General features: G+C 42.3%; 1 protein-coding gene across 13 annotated transcripts in view; it reads left to right on the forward strand.

Annotated features, from left to right (window-relative positions):
• LOC122790995 (zinc finger protein 618-like) overlaps positions 1-21,758 on the forward strand; it is a 2,638,133-nt gene that overhangs the window by 171,189 nt on the left and 2,445,186 nt on the right. For all 13 annotated transcript variants that reach the window (XM_044058728.1, XM_044058724.1, XM_044058727.1 and 10 more), the window contains exon 2: positions 18,318-18,423. The gene's annotated coding sequence lies outside the window, so the exon portion shown is untranslated. The remainder of the gene's footprint in view (positions 1-18,317; positions 18,424-21,758) is intronic.

Raw genomic sequence — 21,758 nt, forward strand, 5'->3', positions numbered from 1 at the left:
CAAGGATTTGTCAGTCACAAGCATGGAAAGTGGATGCTGTATCATTCACTTGGAAAACCCTAACAGTTTATGCCTTTCCACCACTGCCTCTCCTTCCCAAGGTGCTCCTAAAAGTCAGACGAGAAGCCAAAAATGATTCTGATTGCCCCAGACTGGCCACGCCTGCACTGGTACCCAATCCTAAAGAGCTTGTCTCAAGGCCCAGCCTGGACTTTACCTGAAATTCCCTCATCTTCTGACTCAACAAAACAATCGGATCCTGCGCTGCCCACTCAGAAGCTTAAATCTGGCTGCATGGCAGATAACATAACCACTCAGAACACACCTCTCTCTAAAACTGTTATGGATGTCATTTTGGAAGCCAGGAGGCCCAGCACCAGGAAATCTTATGCAGAAAAATGGAAGAGATTCTGTGCTTGGAACCAGGCACAAGGACTTGAACCACTTGTTGCAAATATTCCTCAGATTTTACAATACCTAACTGAGATGCTGGACAAAGACCTATCCTTATCAGTTAAGATCCATGCCTCTGCCATTTCAGCTCATTACAATATGGGACCTCCTGTTTTCTCTCATCCACTGCTAAGACAGTACCTCAGAGGGGCAAAAAACATAAGGCCTCCAAGGAGAGCACCGATACCCACATGGGACTTCAACGTTGTTTTAGAAAAGCATACACTGCCTCATTTTGAGCCAGCCAATACAGCAGATATAAAATTCTTATGGAAAACTGCTCTGCTCCTAGCAATAACTTCAGCAAGAAGAGTCTGAGTTACAAGCATTAATGACAGTGGAACCTTTTATCATTTTTCATCCGGACAGGGTTTCTCTAAGGACAAACCCAACATTTATGCCAAAGGTAGTATCCAGTATGGCTCTTAACCAAACCATTCATATACCTACATTTTATCCAAATCCCCAGAATAAAGGGGAGAGGCTTCTGCACTCTTTGGACATACAAAGGCAGCTATGCTTCTACTTGGACAAAACAAAAGCTTTCAGAAAAACTGAGCAACTGTTTGTAGCATATGCTGCAGGATCACAAGGAAAGGCTATTTCACAGCAGACTATTTCAAAATGGATAGGACATTGTATTTGTTTCTGCTATGCACAGCATGGCAAGTCAGTGCCTAAGAATATTAAGCCACATTCTTCCAGGGCAGCAGCCACTTCAGCAGCCTTTCTCAGAGGAGTACCACCCAAGGAAATTTTGAAGGCTGCAGCTTGGAGTTCAGTGCACACTTCTACTAAGCACTACCACTTACCTCTTTACTCTAAATCCAGTGTAGTGGCTTTGCCACTACAGTTCTGCAGGAGCTCATAGCCACTCCTAATCCTATTTAGACCCAGCTGCCCAACCTCAGCTTTGGGATTCAACCCAAGTGTAATAACTGCAACAGTGAAACACTATGAACATAGTACAGTTGTGTACCTACCATAAATGTAGATGTTGGTGTATTCTCACTGTTGCAGTCCAGGTTACCCACCCACCATCCCCATTTCTTTGCTGGGACTTGTCTGTACTTCTCTATTCTATACAACCTATGTGGTGTATTTGCTTGTAGATGAAGGTAATATTTATGTTAGTACATTATTTTTTATAAGCAATGTTTATAGCTTACCCTTTGGGGGCACCTGACATCTGGGGCAAGAAAAACTGAAGAAAATGGTGTCTGCTGCATCTTGTATACCCCTGGCTCTCTGATGTTGAGGAAGAGGCGACAGCAACCGACGCCGGACTAGGACTTTAAAATTCAGGCCAACTGTGGGTAGTCTGCCAGCAGGATAACCCAAGTGTAATGACTGTAACAGTGAATACACTCTAACATCTACATTTATGGTCGGTACACAACTGTACTATCTGAGCATTGCCATTTAGATTCTTGACATAGTTATAGAATGCCTTGTGGTTGTCATTGGAATCTTTGGAAATTTTATTTTCATAATTAGCTTTGGAGGATTTTGAGTGATCTCAGCTTCTTACTGAGGCTAGTAAGGGAGTTATTTGCATCCCGGGATCTTCCTCTTTTCTGCAACAGTTTCTTCCTTTTGTTGTAAAGTTTGTTTTTGGCAGGGGACCATCAGATTGGCTCCCTCCCCCCCCCCCCCCCTTTTTTTTTTTTTTTTTTTTTTTTTTTTTTTGAGGACAGCAGCTTGGTTCTGTTTGGGATGGCACGATTCATGCATGAGTGGATGTGCTCGTACAGTGCCTTAGTGTTGGATTCTGCAGTCTAACTTTCAGTTCCTGTCTGCATGGGTGTCCTGAGGTTTGTCACTTCTGACTGGAGTAGAATGAATTTGGCTTTGAAGAAATTTTTTATGGAGGTTTCCTTACTGGGGGTTGGGGGTGGGATGTGAATGTTGAGGGTGATTAGCATATGGTCAGACCTGACCAGTAAGGGGGTGACCATAGGTGTGGATCATCTATTTCCCATGTTGGTAATGACCAGGTCTATGATATTGGAGCCCCTGGTGGGACTATGCATTAGTTGATCCAGGGCGTTGGAATTTTTGAATTCCAAGAAGCGTTGGGCAAAGGTGTTTGGTACACGAGAAGTTTTCCCAGTTATGGCAGGGTAGTTGAAATCACCCAGTATTAGGGTGTTTGGTTGTATCTTAATATTTTCCAGTATGTTTAGAAAGGTGTAGTGAGACTCTTGGGGCATGGTGGGGGATCTGTAGCAAGCTACAAATTGGATTGCGGTCTTGCCTAATGTTAGTTGCACCTGGGGAATTTCAGACGCATTGTGTTGGGTAACTAGCTTGGTGGTATGAATATCCTTGGTGAGTATGGACACTCCTCCACCTTTAGTGTTTCGGTCCTGGTTTGGTGGCCAGAAAGTGTGTAAGAGTTGTAGCTTGGTATTGCAGGGGTGCTCTCTGGAGCCTTGAATCAGGTCTCAGTCACTGCGCAGATGTCTGTTCTCCATTTTTAGGAGTGCCTCGAGAGACTGCATTTTGAGGTTTAGACTTCTAGCATTGAGTAGCGTTCCCTTCAGAATTTGCATGCTTGTACCGTTTAAGATAGTGGTTTTGTCCTTTGAACTTTGCTTAAAAAAGGCACTATAGGAGTGGCAAGAGCCTTGTCCAGTAACCTGAATCCCAGGGGCGACAAGTGCAGACCATCTTTGGCAAAGCATCGTGGTCTGTTGATCATGTCATCCCAGGCAGACAGATACTGGATCCCCTATGAGTGACACCAGAAGCTTAGCCAGTTGTTTAAGTCAATCATTTTGTCCTTCTATTATGGTATTATTCTGGGTGAAGGCAGGATGCTACTCGGGGCAAGGGTCATACCTGCCTGGGCCAATCATTTTGTCCTTCTATTATGGTATTATTCTGGGTGAAGGCAGGATGCTACTCGGGGCAAGGGTCATACCTGCCTGGGCCACATGAACCGAGAGCTCTTCCATGTTTCTTTTCATGTAGTCCAGGGAGGTACGTCTCAAGACATTAACTCCAACATGGACAATGACAGAGTCATATTTGTACTTGTGGAGTGACTTGAGTGCATGCGTTATGTGGCGGATCCTGGCACCTGACGGGCATCTTGACTAACTTTCTCCTTGTTCAGCCTGGTGAGTGGGACATCAGTGTACCTGACTATAGAGTCACCTATGACTGAAGTGTTAGGTACGTTGTCTTGCGTTAGGGGCTGTTGCTGGTTGGCACACTGGTGTTGTGAGCTATGTGACATTTTGGTTGTGATTGGTGTTTGCATTTCAGCTTTGGAGGTCCTTGTTGCTTGGGCAGGTTACAGTTAAGGGCCTCTGCATATGTGGATTTAATGTTGCTATGTGTGGGTGTTGGTGGTGTGGGTTTAGAAGGGCTGTGTGTTGCTATGGGTGTAGTGCGGGTGTTAACGTTCTCCTCTTGACTCTCTAGCACAATCTTGGGTGGAAGAGAGCTTTGCTTCCAGTTTGACTCTGTAAGTGCGTCTGTCACAGGTTGTAGTGTTGGGTGGTAGGAGGAGAGGGTTGTCTGTGTACATGAGGCAATTGCTGCATTGCCCCAGTATGCCCAGATTCACTAGGACAGGAGAAATCACCAGAAGCTGAACCTTGGACATGACTGGTTTGGTACTTTTTTTGTAAAGTAGAGGAGTTGCTTTCCCTCGCCTTAGCAAGGTACTTTGCAATTATAGGCTGTTTAGTGCCTACGATTAATTTCTCCTTATTAACAAGGAGAGTTGAGTGCTTGTATCAGTTTCAACCTTCCTAGTGCTTTCGAGCAGGTATTAGAGCAAGTGCTAGTCACAGGGATATTTAAAGGTAAGATGGAAAAAAAATGGTTTATCCTAAACGCTGCAGTGTGCAGTAGATAAGTTCGATGTGAAAGTAGGTAATGTAAGTTTACCTGTCTAAAAAGTTAATTTTAGTGGCGAGTCACTATTTTTAAAACAGCAAGATAGATTGAAAGAGGGTGGTCACTGTTGTGTTCTGGTACTATGGAATACAGTAGGATGGCCAATAAATTTAAGTAGTTGAAGGGAAGTGATTTTCGCAAAATGATAATTTTGTGCTTCCTCACACAAGCCAGTGAAAGCGGAGAGGAAATGAGATATATGGTCAAATTAACATTAGAGGCAGGCAACTAGAAAGACGGTGGTATTTAAGAACATGACAGTAATCGGGTGTGTGAGAGAAAATTCTGCCTGACTCACAAGAGACAGAGCTGTGGTCACTTTTGAAGTTTTAATATGCAGTTAAAAGAATACAAGTAAAACACAAAGTAAAGAAAACAAATCACTGTATTCATAGGTAGGTACTAGGCTATCGGCCCAAGGGCCTAAGTAAGCCTAGCCAGCAAGGTTCCATAGCTTACGCCTTCCAAGAAAGTTATTTTCCTGTGCCACTGTCCAGCAGAGACACAAGTGATCCCCGGGGTGTATTTCTTATTTCCCATCCACTCATCAAGATTTTTCTTGGAGTGCTAATGAAGAACTTTGCTTGACATAGATGGGTAGCTTGTTCCAGAGTATAGGAAGTCTCTGGGACAGGAATCTATCCCTCCAGCATGTCCTGTTTATTGTGGTGACAAGGTTTAGGTTCCTAGAGCGTGTAGCTCGGAGGGATTGGGAATTCTTTAGGTGTAGCATGTCAAACAGCTTTGAGTTTGACATAGCTTTATATGTTAGGCAGAGACCACCTTGGAGTAGGTGATATGCTAAGGAGTAAAGCTTGAGTTTTTTGAGGCGGTCAGTGTAGGGCATTTGTTTGAGGCCAGTAATCCTCTTTGTGAGGTACTATTGTGGCCTTTCCAGCTGCTGCAGATGTCTTGTGAGGTACATTGCAAAAGGGGCGTTGTACTCTATAATGGGTCTGAGTGACGAGTAGATGGGAGCAATGACCTCATTTTTTCCTAGATGAGAGCCCTTTTATGATGAGGTGTGCCATGTAGAAAGACTTCCTGACTACTGTGGCGATGTGACTATCAAAGGAGAGACTGCTGTCCACTTGGGTCCCAAGGTCTCTTACCATGCATTCGGTGTTGCGTAGATTGCTATCTCTGTGGTAGTTCGTGGGTACAAAGTTTTTACCAAAGGGGATGACACTGCACTTTTTGGCATTGAGCTTGAGGCCATGGCTCTGACACCAGGCATCTGTCTCAGTGAGGCCCTTCTGTAGGATGTCCACATCATTTGGGGACTTGACTATGGCTCCTAGTTTGCAGTCATCTGCGAACTTAGTTAGCCAGAGGCCTTCTGTGTTAGCCTAAACTTAAGAGAAGTAGATACCAAACAGGAGAGGTCCCAGGACGGAACCCTGTGATTCTCCACTTGTCACTGCATTGAGGTCAGATTTGGAGTCTGCAGCTTTTACAGTGTGGGTTCTGTCAGTGAGCCAGTTGGCAACCCATCTTGTGACGTAGGGATTGATACCTAGTTTAGTGAGTTTTGTTATAATTCCAGAATGGGGGATGGTGTCAAAAGCCTTGGCAAAGTCAAGATTGGCTGTGTGAACCACCTTACACTCATCCACGACTTTGGTGACTGCCTCAAAGAAGTCGATCAGGTTCAGGAGGCATGATCTGCCTTTCACAAACCCGAACTGGGTGGGATCCAGAGTTTGGAGGTTATCAATGTCTGAGTTCCATGATGATATGTTCCATGGCCTTGCAGATCAGGCTCGTCCGGTTAATAGTTCCCGGGATCAGTGGTGGCTGCCCCTTTGTGGAGTGGGATAACTGTTGCTGTGTGCCATTCAGTGGGCACAAAGCCTGATGCGAGGCTATTATTGAACAAGGTGCTTGAGTGGGGATCCACTTCGTTCTGAAGTTCATGTAAAATGCAGCCTGGGATGTTGTCTGGTCCCATGGATTTTGTTTTTTGCTTTAGAGAGTGCAGCTTTTACCTGCGTAGTTGTGATTACAGGGACTCTGCATTCTTCTTGTATAGATATGGGCCCTTTAGGGGGTGAGAGGGGGGTAAAGTTAGCACTGAACCTATCTGCCAGGATGTTGGCAATATCAGTTGGTTCTGTAATTTTCGTGCCTTTGTGCTGCAACTCGGAGCAGATCTGGGTGTTGCCATCTAGATTATTGACATAGCTATAGAATGCTTTGTGGTTGTCTTGGATTTAGTGGCGATTTTGTTTTTCGTATCTAGCTTTGGAGGATCTTATAAGGTATCTCAGCTTGTTACTGAGGCTGACCAGGGAGCTCCTCCACTCATGGGATTTTACTCTCTTTTGCAACAGTCAAAATATAAAAAGGCAATACAATAATACAAAATGCAACAAATAAAAAGCAAACTAACCTTTCCTTCACAGCAAGGTGTAACAGTCTACTGAGCTTTTCTAGTAAAGCCAGGTGGTCATTTCACATCCTGTGGATCAGACTGTCTTATTTACTCCTATTCATCCCATGCTGTCTCAAGGAATGATAGAACCAGTCCCTCCTTTCCAGGTGGGGAAGAGGTTTTATTCAAGGGTGGTGTTAGTGCTGATGAAAAAAATTGCTTGGAGACCACTTCTGAATATTTCTTTAATAAAACTGGTCATGGTAGTGGCAAAAATTCAAAATGTCATATCAGTCTGTTTCCTCCTTCAAGTTGCCTAGTAACGTTAAGTTTAACAGATGCATATCATCACATCCCTATTCATCCAGACTTCAGATGTTTCTTAATGTGATCCAGACAACCTTTTCAGCCCTCTGCCTTACTCTTTGGACTATCCACTGCACCAAGAGTGTTCACAAAGTATCTTGTTGTGATGATGGCTCTTTGCAGGCTACAAGGTACCCAAATTTTCCATGTTTAGATGGCTTGCTTATCTTTAAAGCCTCTGTGACGCAGCAGTAGCATTGTTTCTTCATAGCAAGAGGTTCTCCTGTTCGATTTTCTGCTGGAGCGCCTTTTGTGTGGAGTCTGCATGTCCTCCCTGCGATCGAATGGCGTTCGAAAGACGTGTGAATGGGCGAGCCTTCTTTGAAGGTTGGGCATAGAGCTGGCACCGTAAAAATCTTCTGCCAATCATTAGCGGACCGGAATACCGCTGTGGTGACCCCTGGCTGAGAAAAGCTGAAAGAACAAGATGGCTTGCCTGTCTTTGCAGTCTCTTTCAAGGTGTCGGGAGTCTTTCTCTTGGATGCAAAATCTTTTGCAGAAATTGGGATTCCATGAGAACATTTAAAAATGATTTCTTGACTCCCTCAGACAGAAAAAGTATATCTTTATCTAGATCTAAGGTTTTCCACTCAATTTGGTCATTGACGGAATACCACAGGTTTTTGGATCTTGTGGAATCTGATTCTCGTGATTCCCCTGGCAAAACTCTACTTGAGAAAGATACTGAAATCTCTTTGATCCCTGCATTTGCACCATTTCTTTTCAGATCTCAGTACTAGGGTTTGTCAAAGATAAATCTTGTTGGGAGACGACCAATAGTCCTAAAATCGAGAGCTCTCCTCGATCTCCCCATCTCCCTCCCTGCTCTAAAACATTCCGTCACCACAAACGCTTTGGAATTTGCTTGGGGAGCAGTTTCTGGAGGGATGCAAGTGCAGGGAGTGTGTGACACCAAGAACAGATTAAAGCACATAAATGTCAAGGATATGTTTGCCCTGATGAAGGCATCCAACTCTCTGAACTATCTTTGGTTCACAGGACCTGTTCCAAGTGGTTACAGACAGTACCACAGTTGTGGTACATAAGAAAGGGAGAGCCAGGTCATACCCCCCCCCCTTGGAGTCTAGCCATGTTAGTTTGGGATATAGCTTTACAGCACATTCTCACTCAGCAGGCATCCTACATTTCGTCAGAGCAAAACTGCATGGCAGACTAGCTGAGCAGGACCAGGGCAGACTCTCATAAATGAGTGGGTCTTTCCAGATTTGATCCGCCTGTGGGGAATTCTTCCTCCTCTCCAAACAGTAAACTAGTAGAATTATTTTCCAGGTCTCCATACAAGAAGGCCTGGAGGATGAATGCCATTTCTTTTCTTTGGACAGGAATGTTCCTGTATGCCTTCTCACTAATATCCAGGATACTTCTGAATATTCAGAAGGAATTCTCAGATTATTGTGGTGAATCCCTTCTGGCCCAGTCTGTCATGTTTCTTCCTTCTTTTGGAAATGGGCAAGGGCAATTGCCACAAGATTTCTCACAGGCTGGATCTACTCACACAAGACCAGGGTTCTTTGATGCACCCTGATGTCCGTTGTCTTCATTTGACTGCCTTGATGATAGGGCCTTAATTTATTTAGGCACCTGTTTTCTGAGAACATGCATCAGGTACTAATATAAGTAAAATCTGCCACTAGGAAAGCATTTATTAACAAATGGAAAATATTTTCTAGTTGGTACCAGTAACATAACCACCACCCATTCAGGGCTAGTTCTTTGGTTTTACAGTATTTGTGAGAGTTACTATCCGGTGATCTGTCTTAATGTCCTTCAAGGATGCATCTGCAGTCCTTACAAATGGGTTGTCCTGTCGTCAGGCAGCCCTTCAGTCGGATTCCAAAGTCTGGGTCTGGCCTCGGCTGATGTCGCACTTCACCCGACGTCATAGCTGCAGTTCTTCGGGTATAAAGGTATCAGCCGACGCCATTTTCCTCAGTCTTTCTTGCCGTGCTGCGCCCGAAGCAGAAGCTGTTCGCAAGTGCCGGTCGGTCAGAACCAGAGATTACTACTACTGAAGACTTCTAAAAAGCTAAGTACCCCGTTGGGGACTCTTTCTTGCCTCAGCCGATGTCAGAAAAAGTGAATAACTGTTTAACTTGTGGGAAACAAATACCTCATAAAGATTTCCACTCTTACTGCTTACCTTGCTTAGGCCCAGACCACGACGTAGCAGCTTGCCTAGCCTGTGCTTCTTTCAACCGACGGACGCTTAGACGTCGGTCGGAATTTGCTGAGGAGTTTTTCGGCTCCGCTTTTGCTTACATTATGCCGTCGGATACTCCGACTACACAAATATCTAAAAAGCGCAAGGAAAAGGACCGACACTCGCGGTCCGCGGTTTCGGCCGAAACTGTGGTTAAGCCAACCGCGAATGTCTCGGTTTCGGCTGAAACAGAGTCCACGGTTCTTCCTTCGGCCGAAAGCTTACCTCCTACCGAGGCCTCATCCAGCTTGGCTGAATCTGCTACTGAAATCCCACCCGCTCTTGCAGGTTCACAGGATTTATCTGATACTATCCCTTTGGATATTTCTACCCCTGCACATGGAGCTGCTAGGCCACCTGCATCCATGTCGTTTAAGGCCTTTGCCAGGGCTAAAGCAGCAAAATCTACCAAAACTGTGCCTGCTAAGACCCCCTCTCACAGGCCTAGCTCTAGTTCACAAATGCTTAGTCTAGCAGAGGATCTCATTTCTTTGATCCGGGGATCCCAACCACATCCAGACAGGGCCTCTCACCCACCTCCAGAGAAGAGGCCTAGAGTAGAGCCCCCTGAGCCAGTTTCTTCAGATGACTCCTCTGATGAATCAGATAATACAAACCCTCCAGAGGGCCCTTTTTCTCCTTATGAGGACTCTGATGCAGAAGAGTCCATTCCTTCTGCCTCTCCGCCTGAGGAATTTTCTTTTGGGGAAACCTTGCATGCTATGAGGGAACAATTTCAATGGCAGGGCCAGGATTTTTCAGACTCTAGGAAAAGGCTTAGAACCTTTTTACATTTGCCACAACATAGGCCTTTAGCCATTCCTCCAGTACTTACTGTTGTGGATGATGCATTTAATGATGCTTGTACTGCTCCTGATTCTCTTCCTCCGGCCCCTGCTAAGCCCGATAGGTGCTACAGGGTTCCGGACACACATTATCATTTGTATAAGGCTCCTTTTGCAGATCCCGAAACTATCTCCCAGGGACCCAAGGCTGTAGCAGCTACCTCTGCCAAAACCCCTCCCTCTGAAAGGGAATCTAGGGCCTTAGAGATATGGGGTAAAAAAGTTTACACTTCTGCTACTCTTTCAGCTAGGGCCTTGAACTGTCAATTCCATATGATTCAGTATCAGGAATTCATGTTAGACCAGTTAACTAAAAAACTGTCCTCGGATGAACCATTAGACAAAAAATCTGTACAGGAAATGGTACATAACATTCAGCAGGTCAGTAATCATTCCTTAAAATGCGGCTATGATGCACTGGAGGCTTCCTTTAGATCAGCCATGACTGGTACAGTGATCAGAAGACATGCATGGTTAAAAGAGCAGTCCTTACTAGACCATGTTAAATCAAAGCTCCTAGATGCTCCCATGGATAAGCTCAGTTTGTTTGGCTCCCCTGCACAGCAGGTGCTGAAGAAGGTGGAAGAGAAAGCAAAATCTGTCCAGACAGTCAAGGATTTCTTGCAGGTCCAGCCTCCAAGGTTTAGCAGGAACTGGCCTTCCAAGAATTGGTCCTTTCCAGACACTTCCAGAGCTCCGAGAGGCAGGAATAGGCGCTCAAGAGGCAGGGGTCAATCCAGAGGTGCCTACAGGGGACGTCAGTGGCAGGCTAACAACCAGCGAGGTACAGCCACAGATCCAGCCACCACCACTTCCACAGGACAATCACAGTGACTTGGCTCTGGCACCGCCAACCAGGGAACAACTAGAAGCACCCTTAGGCGGGAAGCTAGCCTTATTTTCAGTAAACTGGCATTACATCACAGGAGACAAATGGATTTTACAGACAATAGACCAAGGTTACAGGTTTCACTTCCATACTCTACCAAGGAAGAGAGGAATGCCAAACCTACCTCCAAATCAGAAGACAGAAGCTCTACAACAAATAACTCCCTAAGGATGAGAGCTGTAGAAAGGGTACCATTTATGGAACAAGGGCAAGGATTTTACTCCAGACTCTTCCTGGTACCAAGAAAAGAAAACCAATGGAGACCTATTCTCGACCTGTCCGCTTTAAACACATACCTCATTGTTCCAAAATTCAAAATGCTGACCCTACAGCAACTTCTTCCCATGCTGGGCAAGGAGTCTTGGCTGGTAACTCTAGATCTCAAGGAGGCATACCTGCACGTCCCCATACGACCAAATTGCAGAAGATACCTCAGATTTCTTGCAGGATCAGAGCATTATCAATTCTCAGCATTGCCCTTTGGCTTATCTACTGCGCCCAGAGTATTCATGAAAGGCCTGGCATCAGTAATTGCAGGCTTCAGGGAATTCAAATTTACCCTTACCTGGACGACTGCCTGTTACAAGCGGACAACAAAAACAAATTGACAAAAGACTTGAAAAGGGTCATTCATCTACTACAAGCCCTGGGATACACAGTCCATATAAAAAAGTCAAGGCTGATACCATCCCAAAGGATAACCTTCTTGGGTGTGGATCTGGACACAGCAAAACAAATGGCCTTCCTGACAGTAGAAAAACAGGAGCAACTCCCTTTCTACTTCATGGCATTAACAAAGCAGAATCAGTTAACAGCAAGAAAAGTCCTGCAAGCCCTGGGTTACATGGCATCCTGCATAATATTGATTCCACATGCCAGACTACATATGAGAAAGTTGCAGTGGTATCTAAGGAATTTATGGTCTCAGCACAAACACAGCCTAGAAACCCAAATTCCAATAATTCCATGCCTGAAGCAAGAATTCCAATGGTGGGCTCAGGCCTGTCAATCAAACAAAGGACTGCCCTTCCACAGCACTCAACCAAGCCAGACCATCACAACGGACGCCTCAGACCTCGGTTGGGGGGTGCACATGCTGGACAAGTGCATACAAGGCTTATGGACTCAAGACCAGCTGCACCTACACATAAATCAAAAGGAAATGCTGGCAGTAAAACTGGCAATTCAGACCATTTCTTCGACAGGGTCAACTGTTGATAAGGACGGACAACACCACAGTTATGTGGTACATCAACAAACAGGGAGGCACACATTCATACCCTCTATGCCGGATGGCAATGGACCTCTGGAATGTGGCCCTGAGCTTCAACATTGTTACAAGCAATTTTTGTGCCAGGAAAAGAAAATATACTAGCAGACATCCTAAGCAGAACTACCACGGATGCCCACGAATGGATGCTGCATCCGGACATCTTAAAAACCATTACAAGGAAATGGGGACTACCAGAAATAGACTTATTTGCATCCCCACACAATCACCAACTGAAAAAATTCTGCACAAGGACGTACCACCCACTTGCTTGGAAAGTGGATTCCCTATCTTTCATTTGGAAAAACCTGACAGTATATGCATTCCCACCTCTTCCTTTGATGGACAAGGTGCTATTGAAGATCAAAGAAGACCGTCCAAGGATCATCCTGATAGCTCCAGACTGGCTAAGGCAACATTGGTACCCATTACTGCGGAGTATGTCTCGGGAACAAATATGGCCTCTGCCCCTAGTTCCCTTACTGTTAAGACAGAACAACTTCAAAACCCTGCATCCAAACCTGAAAACACTGCAGCTGGCTGCCTGGAACATTGCATAAGACCAAATAACCCAGATTTATCTCAAAGGGTTAAAGACATTATCTTGGAGGCTCGCAGACCCTCAACAAGAAGAAATTATTCAGCAAAATGGAAAAGAGATCTCATTTGGAGTACTGCAAAAGGAGAAAATGTGTCACTTGTAAACATAGCTAACATCCTGGAATACTTGGCAGAGCTCTTCCACAATGGCCTGTCCTATTCTTCCATTAAGATTCATGCATCAGCTATTTCAGCAGAATACAACTTAGATCCTCTAGTCTTCTCACATCCTCTGCTCAGGCAGTTTCTGAGAGGAATTAAAAATGTAAAACCACCTAGGAAGCCACCATTGCCAGCATGGGACTTGAACTTTGTGCTAGAAAAGTTGACACTCCCTCCTTTCGAGCCAGCAGCAACAGCAGAATTACAGTACTTATCATGGAAAACTGCTTTCCTACTTGCAATCACTTCAGCAAGAAGGGTTTCTGAACTACAGGCATTAATGGCAGTACAACCCTTCCTTATCTTCCATCAGGACAGAGTGTCCATGAGAACTAATCCTACTTTTATGCCAAAGGTGGTCTCCAGGGTATCTTTAAATCAAGCTATCCACCTGCCTACATTCTTCCCCAACCCACAGAACAGGGGAGAAAGACTGTTGCATACTTTGGATGTACATAGACAATTACGTTACTACCTGGACAGGACCAAGAGCAATAGAAAAACTGACCAGCTACTGGTAGCATATGCAACAGGAATGGAAGGAAAAGCAATTTCAAAACAGACAATCTCTAAGTGGATAGGAAATTGCATTAGATTTTGTTACTCCTACCATGGGAAGAAAACTCCAGAAAACATCAGGCCTCACTCTACAAGGGCTACAGCCACTACCACAGCTTTTTACGAGGAGTGGCTACCAAAGACATTTTAGAGGCTGCTACTTGGAGCTCCGTGCATACATTTGCCAAGCATTATAATTTACCCTTATACTCCAGATCCCGAGCAGGTTTTGCCACTGCTGTTTTGCAAGGGATCTTAACTACACCATAATCTTATTACTCCTCCTCCCCCAGTTTGGCTATGGTATTCTACCCATTTGTAAGGACTGCAGATGCATCCTTAAAGGACATAGTACAGTTTTGTACCTACCATAAATGTAGATGTCCGATAGGCATGCATCTGCAGTCAGGATTACCCACCCTCCTTCCCCTCTGTGGTACTCCTAGGGTATTTGCCCATCTTGTAGCTAGCTGGGGGAATCTATTATGGTGTATTTGTTTGTATATATGTACATACATGCTTATTTTTTGTTTGCTCTCTACTGTTTGGAACCATTTGCATTTATCCAAATTTAGCCTTCCCAGAGGGCACCTGGCATCTGGGGCAAGAAACAGAGGAAAATGGCGTCTGCTGATACCTTTATACCCGAAGAACTGCAGCTATGACGTCGGGTGAAGTGTGACATCAGCCGAGGCCAGACCCAGACTTTGGAATCCGGCCGACCGAAGGGCTGCCTGACGACAGGACAACCCATTTGTAAGGACTGCTGATGCATGCCTATCGGACATCTACATTTATGGTAGGTACAAAACTGTACTTTCCTCTGGCAGTGTTCTTTTATCTGCCATTTCATGTCTTTCCGTGGATCTTCCCCTTTCAATATGGTCTCCTGTCAAAATGTACTTGAGAGAGGTTTCACACGAGGCCACCCACAAAACCTGTGGCCACTCCTTGGGATCTTAATTTTGTGTTCAAGAGGCTAACACTTGCTCCATTTGAACCAGCTAATCTGATTTAAGGTTCCTAACTTGGCAAACCATTTTACTGATTGTTTTGACCTCTGCAAGAAGGGCATTTTCCACAGGGACAGGATTTCTTTAAGAACTAATCCTACTTTCATACCTCAAGTAGTGTCAGAGTTTATTTCAGCCAAAATGACAATCTCTCTTTTTTTTTTTTTATTTTCTTGAACCTAAAAACGAGGAAGAAAGAGTATTCCATACCTTGGATGCCCACAAATAACTCCATTACTACCTTGACAGAGCTAAATATTTCAGATCTTCGGTTCAGTTGTTCATTTCTTGTGAAGGTAAGAAGGGATAACCTGCGCCAAAACAGACCTATTTCCAAATTTCCGTCTAAGGCATGTCGCATTATGTTGTACTCGCTGTACAAATCTATTTCAGGTAGGATCAAGACCCATGCTACCAGGACCTTGGCTTAATCTGCCTTTTTGGAAAGGGTTGGATTTTAGAAGCAATCTAAAAGTTGCTATTTTAGTCCTCTGCACATACTTTTAAAAAGTACTATAAGCTTGATTCCTTCTGGGATCAGATTAAGCTTTGCCAGGACCATTCTCCAGGGCCTCCTGGACCCTTTTCCTTCCACCATCCAGCTGTAGTTAACTAAGGTAATTGGCCTGTATAGATAAGGCTATTGCAGCAGTGACAAGTATGATGAACATAAGTAGATAGAGTTGTGTAAGTAAATCTACTATGACAGTAGATGTTCAACTAATCACTGCTGCAGTAGACACTGCCTCCACCCCCCCCTTTTTTTTTTGGTCAGGGTCTAGACATTTTATTTTGTGTTCCTAGCATGGTCCTTTCAGGGCCCTTCATCCGTCTCTTGTGTTGACAGGAAAGGTATGAAGGGCTTTGTGCTCAAGACTGGTGTTTTAGTCAGCTTAGCTCAAGCTGCCTGACTGTTTGAACACATAGGTGCCCTGAAGCTGTCTGGCAGTTATATTCTTGGAAGGATATAACCAATATAGTTGAGGCTTATGAAGTAGTGAACTTTCGAACATCTACTGTTATGTTAAGTTTACTTTTATAGCTTTACTTTAGAAGGCAAGCAGTCATCGGGACTGTAGGAAGCCATGCCTTAATCACCCATAGGAAAAGATGTTTAGCCCTAAAATATGTTGGAGAAAACATGACCGCCGTGCCAATGCTTGTCTCCTTTTTTAGGAAGTTCATACAGGTAATCCCTAGGTAAAGCTATGGCTGCTACTCCATTGGTCTAAACTTGCATTGAAGATGTATAGGAGACGTTTCCCATTGAGAAGACATTAGGCTCGTAAACTTTCTCTCCTGCAAGTATTGTTAAATTGTTGGTGTAAATTACTGTCTTTTGTTCATCTATGAGCTATGCCACTGGTCCTGTTAAGGTATAGGAGTTTGGGATTAGAGCATGCATCTTATAAATCTGTCTCTTCCCCACACTTACAGAAAAATTTAACTGTTAATATAGTTTAGTCCCCTGCAGAATAATCGGAGTAGTGCTTTTGTCTTTGCTGCAGTTACCCATGTTGAACTTCATGTTGGACTGCTTTTTTTGAGATATAATGCTCCAAACAAGTATTCATCATCTGCAGTGCAAACAGCTGCATTGTTGACACCCAGTTAGTAGAATGTTCTGTTTTGTTGATTGTTCTGTTATGCAATGTTTTATGCATGTTTTCTTTTGCTAATGCACTCAGTTATGGATATGATTTTTTTTTAATTTAATACTTTCTATAGAGAAGTGGAATGACTACACAGTGTCTAAACTGAGTGACAATTTTAAGGAAGTTTTAAATTCTGGGGTACTAAAAACGCAGTTGATTGTGGGATGTTTTGAGAGGATCATAATTTAATAGAATACTGTTATCCTTCTAGTCTTAATGTTATGTTTTCCCTCCTAAAAGACCTGTATTGTTTTCTTGGAAGGGAGCCTGAAATAAACATATTTTTGAAATAGTAATTGGGCTAACAAGGTTTATGGTTGTAGCCAGTAAACCAGACAAGCTGCCTCAGTAGAGCCGCCTCCTTCTAAAGAAAGCAAAATAAAATGATTTAATATTTTGTTCCCTTTGGTAATTACACATTTAACAGTTATTGCTTCGAATTCTTGCAAGTGTGAACTGAAATTTCTGCATCTACAATAAAATATTTTTGTAGGTGCTTACAGACGTTCTTTTTTTAAGCAAAGGTTTAGGGTAAAGCTACTATTTGTGAATCTAAAATGTCTTGGCTGTAAGAAATCTGTTATGGTCTCTCTTAAAATGCCTAGAAATATTGAAGTGGCAGAAGAAACCAGAATTGTTTATCTTTGAGAATTGCAGACTGTGCTGACATACTGAATGTGACCCTGTGACTTAAACTAAGAATTTGCAGTGGTATTAAATTTATGACATTTACTAGCATGAAAGAAGGCTCTTTCCCTGAGGAAAATTGAGCAATAAATCACAGCATAGCAAATTTACTACCCTTCTTCCCTGCACAGTACAATTTTTGCTTCATCAAAAAAAAAAATGTAATCATACAAGACAGCTTAGCTGCAGTCCTCCCACTTCCTAGAATTTCTGATTCTAGCTGTTTCTGGTAAGATTTATTTCTAATGTTTCTGCTCAGCTTTGCAATTTCCCCAGTTATTAAATTTTCATTTTGTGAATTAGCATTTAAATTAAAAGTTTTTTTTTTCTTCCTGGAGTTCATTGCTTCGAAGCAGAGTATAGTCTGCCTAATATGTTAGATGTTACTGTATCTTTCAGTTGTGCTAATTCATAAATAAAATTCTATTTTCAAGATTACCTTGGGCTTTATTTTGCTGTTAATATATACAGTAAAATTATTGAGATGGCTGTTAAGAAATTGTTGCTTCCAGAGATGCAGTAAAGAGAGATGAAGTCATAAAAGGTTTATCCTCTTTGTTGAACTTTCCCTTTTTTAGGATTGCATTGCATTTCCTGTCCTTCACTTGCCTAAATCATGGTTAAAAACCGCTTTATTTTTTACCACTTCCAAAATATCAGATAATTATTAAAGTGGCTAAGCTCATAGTGGTAATTCTAGTTACATAATGTCTGCATGTATGCAAGAATGGTGGGATATGCATTATTGGCAATGTTGCAGGAGCGGTTTGTTGATGAAAGTAAAATTACTGAACTAAACAGGCAGGGGAGAATACATAGCATACAAAAGGTAGGTGTAACAAAAGTAAATACTAAGCTTTCTGTTCAGTGCTCAAGTTTCACAATGTAAAATGATTGCCAGTTTAGAAGTAGTTATTCACTTGAGTATTTTATGATAATTTTGATGCTTGTAACATAACCAACTCAACCCATACACTTTTTTGGCAGCATTCCTTTTATTAACATAGTAACTTGTGATTTCCTGTAGACATCTTTCATCGATGGCACATGCCTGTGAAGTTGCTCTTTTCCGTCAAGCTGGTTTAACTTCACAGTTGATAAAGGATTGGAGAGGGTGAAAACCTATTGCATGGGAATGGAAGGTCTTGCTCCCTCTTCATTCTGAAGTGTGTTTTTAACCCAGTTTCTTTTCCATGGGGCACAGCAATGAAACTGAACTGTAGCCATTAACATATTGTTAGTTGGGCTGACATAATTGACACATGTTTTTAAAAATACTTGCTGTTTCATTCAGACTGTTTATTTGTTGTAGTGAATGACCGGATGGTTCTCCCACCAAAGAAGTTGAGGCATGATGAAAGATGCATTAATGACACCCTGTGTCTTGGAAAGAGGCAATCACGATTTCATGTGAAAAGGTACTTTTTTGGGTCCATCTTCTTGCATCTCTGAGAGAGTAAACTTTAGTACATCATTATTTAAGTTTTACATTATGTAAGTTTGTTACATGGTGTTGAAATGCCAGCTGACTGAAGTTTAGTCATTGTAAAAGAATGGTATATGAATTGGGGGTGAAGCTTCTTTCTGCATTGAGAGTTTCTCTAAGGCTCTGAATGTAGTTTTCAAACTTTTTGATGGTAGCAATTCCAGGACTGATGATTATTTTCCTCTGTGAAAGTAAATTTAATATTTGCCAGTGAGAGCATTGGACTTATGGAGCTGTGCAATATAGCATTCTAGGGAGTGTGGTTTTGGAGCTGTGCAATATAGCATTCTAGGGAGTGTGGTTTTGGGTGTACAAATGTAGCTGTATGTTGGAATATAGTATTCTTAGAGTTCTGTTCATACCTGCAACTTTTTCAAAGTAGCAAGGTCTTTGCTGTTAGTAGTCTAGAATCTGATACTGAAGCCCACCTGCAGTTGCTGATAGAATTTAATGTGTTGGGCATCATTATTGATTGACGTTTGAAACGTTTCCAGAGTGCTAGTTGTGCTCGTATCACCCAAAGCACTGCTGCCACCTAACAATCTGTAGTTCATTCCTATTGCACAAAAGCTTTCTTGATGTAGAAGAACCTGCCCCAGGGTTCCGTTGTACAGTTAAAGGTTTTTGATTCTTTCTTTGCCTTTTGGTAAAAGTTAAGATATTGTATGCTGGTGTTTAGTATTTTTTTTTTTTTTTTTTTTTTTTTTTTAACAGTGGGCTGTCTAGTTAGGAAAAACTCTTTAGATTCCTTTGTGGAGTGGCACCTTGGTCCATTTTTGGCTGTACAATAAAAACATCCTTTGCCACTAAGCATGCATATGGGAGAAAATTTTTTTTACTAACGGACACAGCAAGTGTTTGATCTGCTTAAAACCTCAGCAGTGTTGCTGAAAGTGTTGTGTTCACTTTAGCAGTATAGTTAATATACGTAGAAGTTTGTTGGATTTTTCTTTCAGAGCCTGACTTGTTTGAGATTCTCCCTTATTTTATTCTATTTATTTATTTTACATTTGTTTACCGGGCTACTCCAACTGGATACATTACCATTTTCAGCAGAGGCCCGGGGAGAAATGCTCCACATTAAAGTTAATACAAACAAGTCATTACATAAAAAAAAGCAAGTAGTTAGTAAGAATACAAACAGAAATAAGGTTCAGTCTAAAATATACTAGTAGGAAATTTATACTAGGAAGGACATTTACTTTTATTTACAGTAAAAGAATAGGGGAGTTATACTTTAGTAAAACATTCATGAAGAGTATAATTGCATAAGCAATTATAAACCATACAACCATACTACGTTCTAAATTAATTTGTATCAGAGGCTAATTAACAAAGGTGTTTTTGAGATGGTCTTCTGAAGGGAGTGAGTGAACAGAGGTAAGAGAGGGTGTATAAGATTAGTTGGGATTGATGCATGGGCATAGCCAGAGTGTTTTTAGGTGTTTGAGCTTTTGTTTAAAGAGGAAGGGTGATTATGTAATAGAGTGGTAGGTAGTAGATTCCAGTATTTACCTATGGTGTTGGAAAATAGAGTATCACCTGCAATGTTATTGGACTTAGTTAGCTTCACAAGAAGTTTATTAGAGGAGCGTAGTGAATTTAGATTAGAATAGGGAGAAATAAGGTAAGAAAGTATAGGGGTATTTTTTGGTTGGTGAAATATCCTGTGAACAAAGGTAAGTTGGGAGAGTAATAGTGTATTTTTCAGTTCTAGCCAGTTTAGTTGTAGTAGATTCTGGCACTGGTGAGTTCTAAATGGGTTTCCAGTAGCAAATCTGGCAATGCTATTGTATGCATTTGCTAGTTTAGTAAGGTTATTTTTCTTTAAGTTAGTGTATATGGGTGAGGCATAAAGAAGAGTAGAAGTAAGATGAGAGTGAGCGAGTGTAATTTTGGCTTGTGGAGTTAGGTTTTAATTCTATATAAGGAGCCAAGTTTTCTATTTACGGTTTTAATAGTATTATTAATGTGGTTATCAAAAGTGAAGTTATTGTCAATTATAATACCTAACAATTTAGTGGTAGAGTCAGGGACTATGTGTACCATTATTGGAAGTAGTAGTGAAGTCTAAGAGGGGGGGACTTACTATTATGTCTAAAGCAGGAGTTTGGTTTTATTGGCGTTCAAAAGTAGGCAACGTTTCAAGAACCATGCCTCAACTGTGCTAAATATGTTCTGTTAGGGTCTGTAGTTCAGAGGAGGTATTTGCAGAGCATATGAGTGTTGAGTCGTCTGCATATTGAATACATGTAGCTTGAGGTATTGCTACATGCAAGTCATTTATGAATAAAGAGAAAAGGAGAGGACCTAGGATGGAACCTTGTGGTACTCCAAGAGAGACTGGCAGAAAGGATGAAAGTGTATTTTCCCAGAGAACAGTCTGTTACTAAGGTAGGAAGTAAACCATTGAACAGCTTCGTTATCTAGAGAAGAGAGATTCAAGGGTTTTTAAGAGCATATGGTGGTTTACCATGTCAAAGGCTTTTGACAGGTCTATGAAGAGTGCAGATGATAGGATACTATTATTGCGGTTTCTATTGATACACTCTGTAAAGGATAGGAGAGCTGTGGTAGTGCTATGAAATGGCCTAAAGCCATGTTGGCAGTTGGCTAGTAAGTTATATTGATTTAAGTGGTGCGTTAGCTGATGATGAATACATTTCTCCATAATTTTTGCTAAGGGTGATAGGAGTGCTATAGGTCTGTTGTTAGAATACTCGTTTGAGCTGCCTCCTTTATGTAATGGGATTATGTGAGAAATTTTCCAGATAGCAGGGATGGTTCCTTCATTGATGGTTCTGTTTATAAGGAGAGATATAGGATAAGCTACTGCTTCTGCTGCTTTTTGTAGGTATTCAGATGGTAACTGATCTGCAGATGGGGTACAGGGTTTGAGTTTTTGGATGGGTTTTAGGATATAGGAAGTAGAGATAGGTTGTAGTTGAAATATGGGAAGATTAGCAGGTATACAGGTGGGGGGGTAAGATTTGTCTATAGTAAGTTGACTTGCTAATGAATTAATGGTGTCTGTGAAAAAGGAATTAAAGGCATTGGCAGTTTGGTAAGAGGTATTCATTTCGGCCCCTGAGGGGGAAGGTGTACTAGAGTGGCCTGGGTGTAGGAGCGAATTTAAGGTTGACCAGAACATTTTGGGGTTGTTATGATGAGTTTGTTGTAGTTTACAGTAATAATTCTTTTTATCTATAAAAAACAGCTTTTTGTGTTATTTCTTAACTGTATAAAGGTTTGATGGTCTGAAATAGT

This window comes from Protopterus annectens, chromosome 16.part0 (assembly GCF_019279795.1).
Source record: "Protopterus annectens isolate FY-2018-M chromosome 16.part0, PAN1.0, whole genome shotgun sequence".
NCBI lineage: Eukaryota > Metazoa > Chordata > Ceratodontiformes > Protopteridae > Protopterus > Protopterus annectens.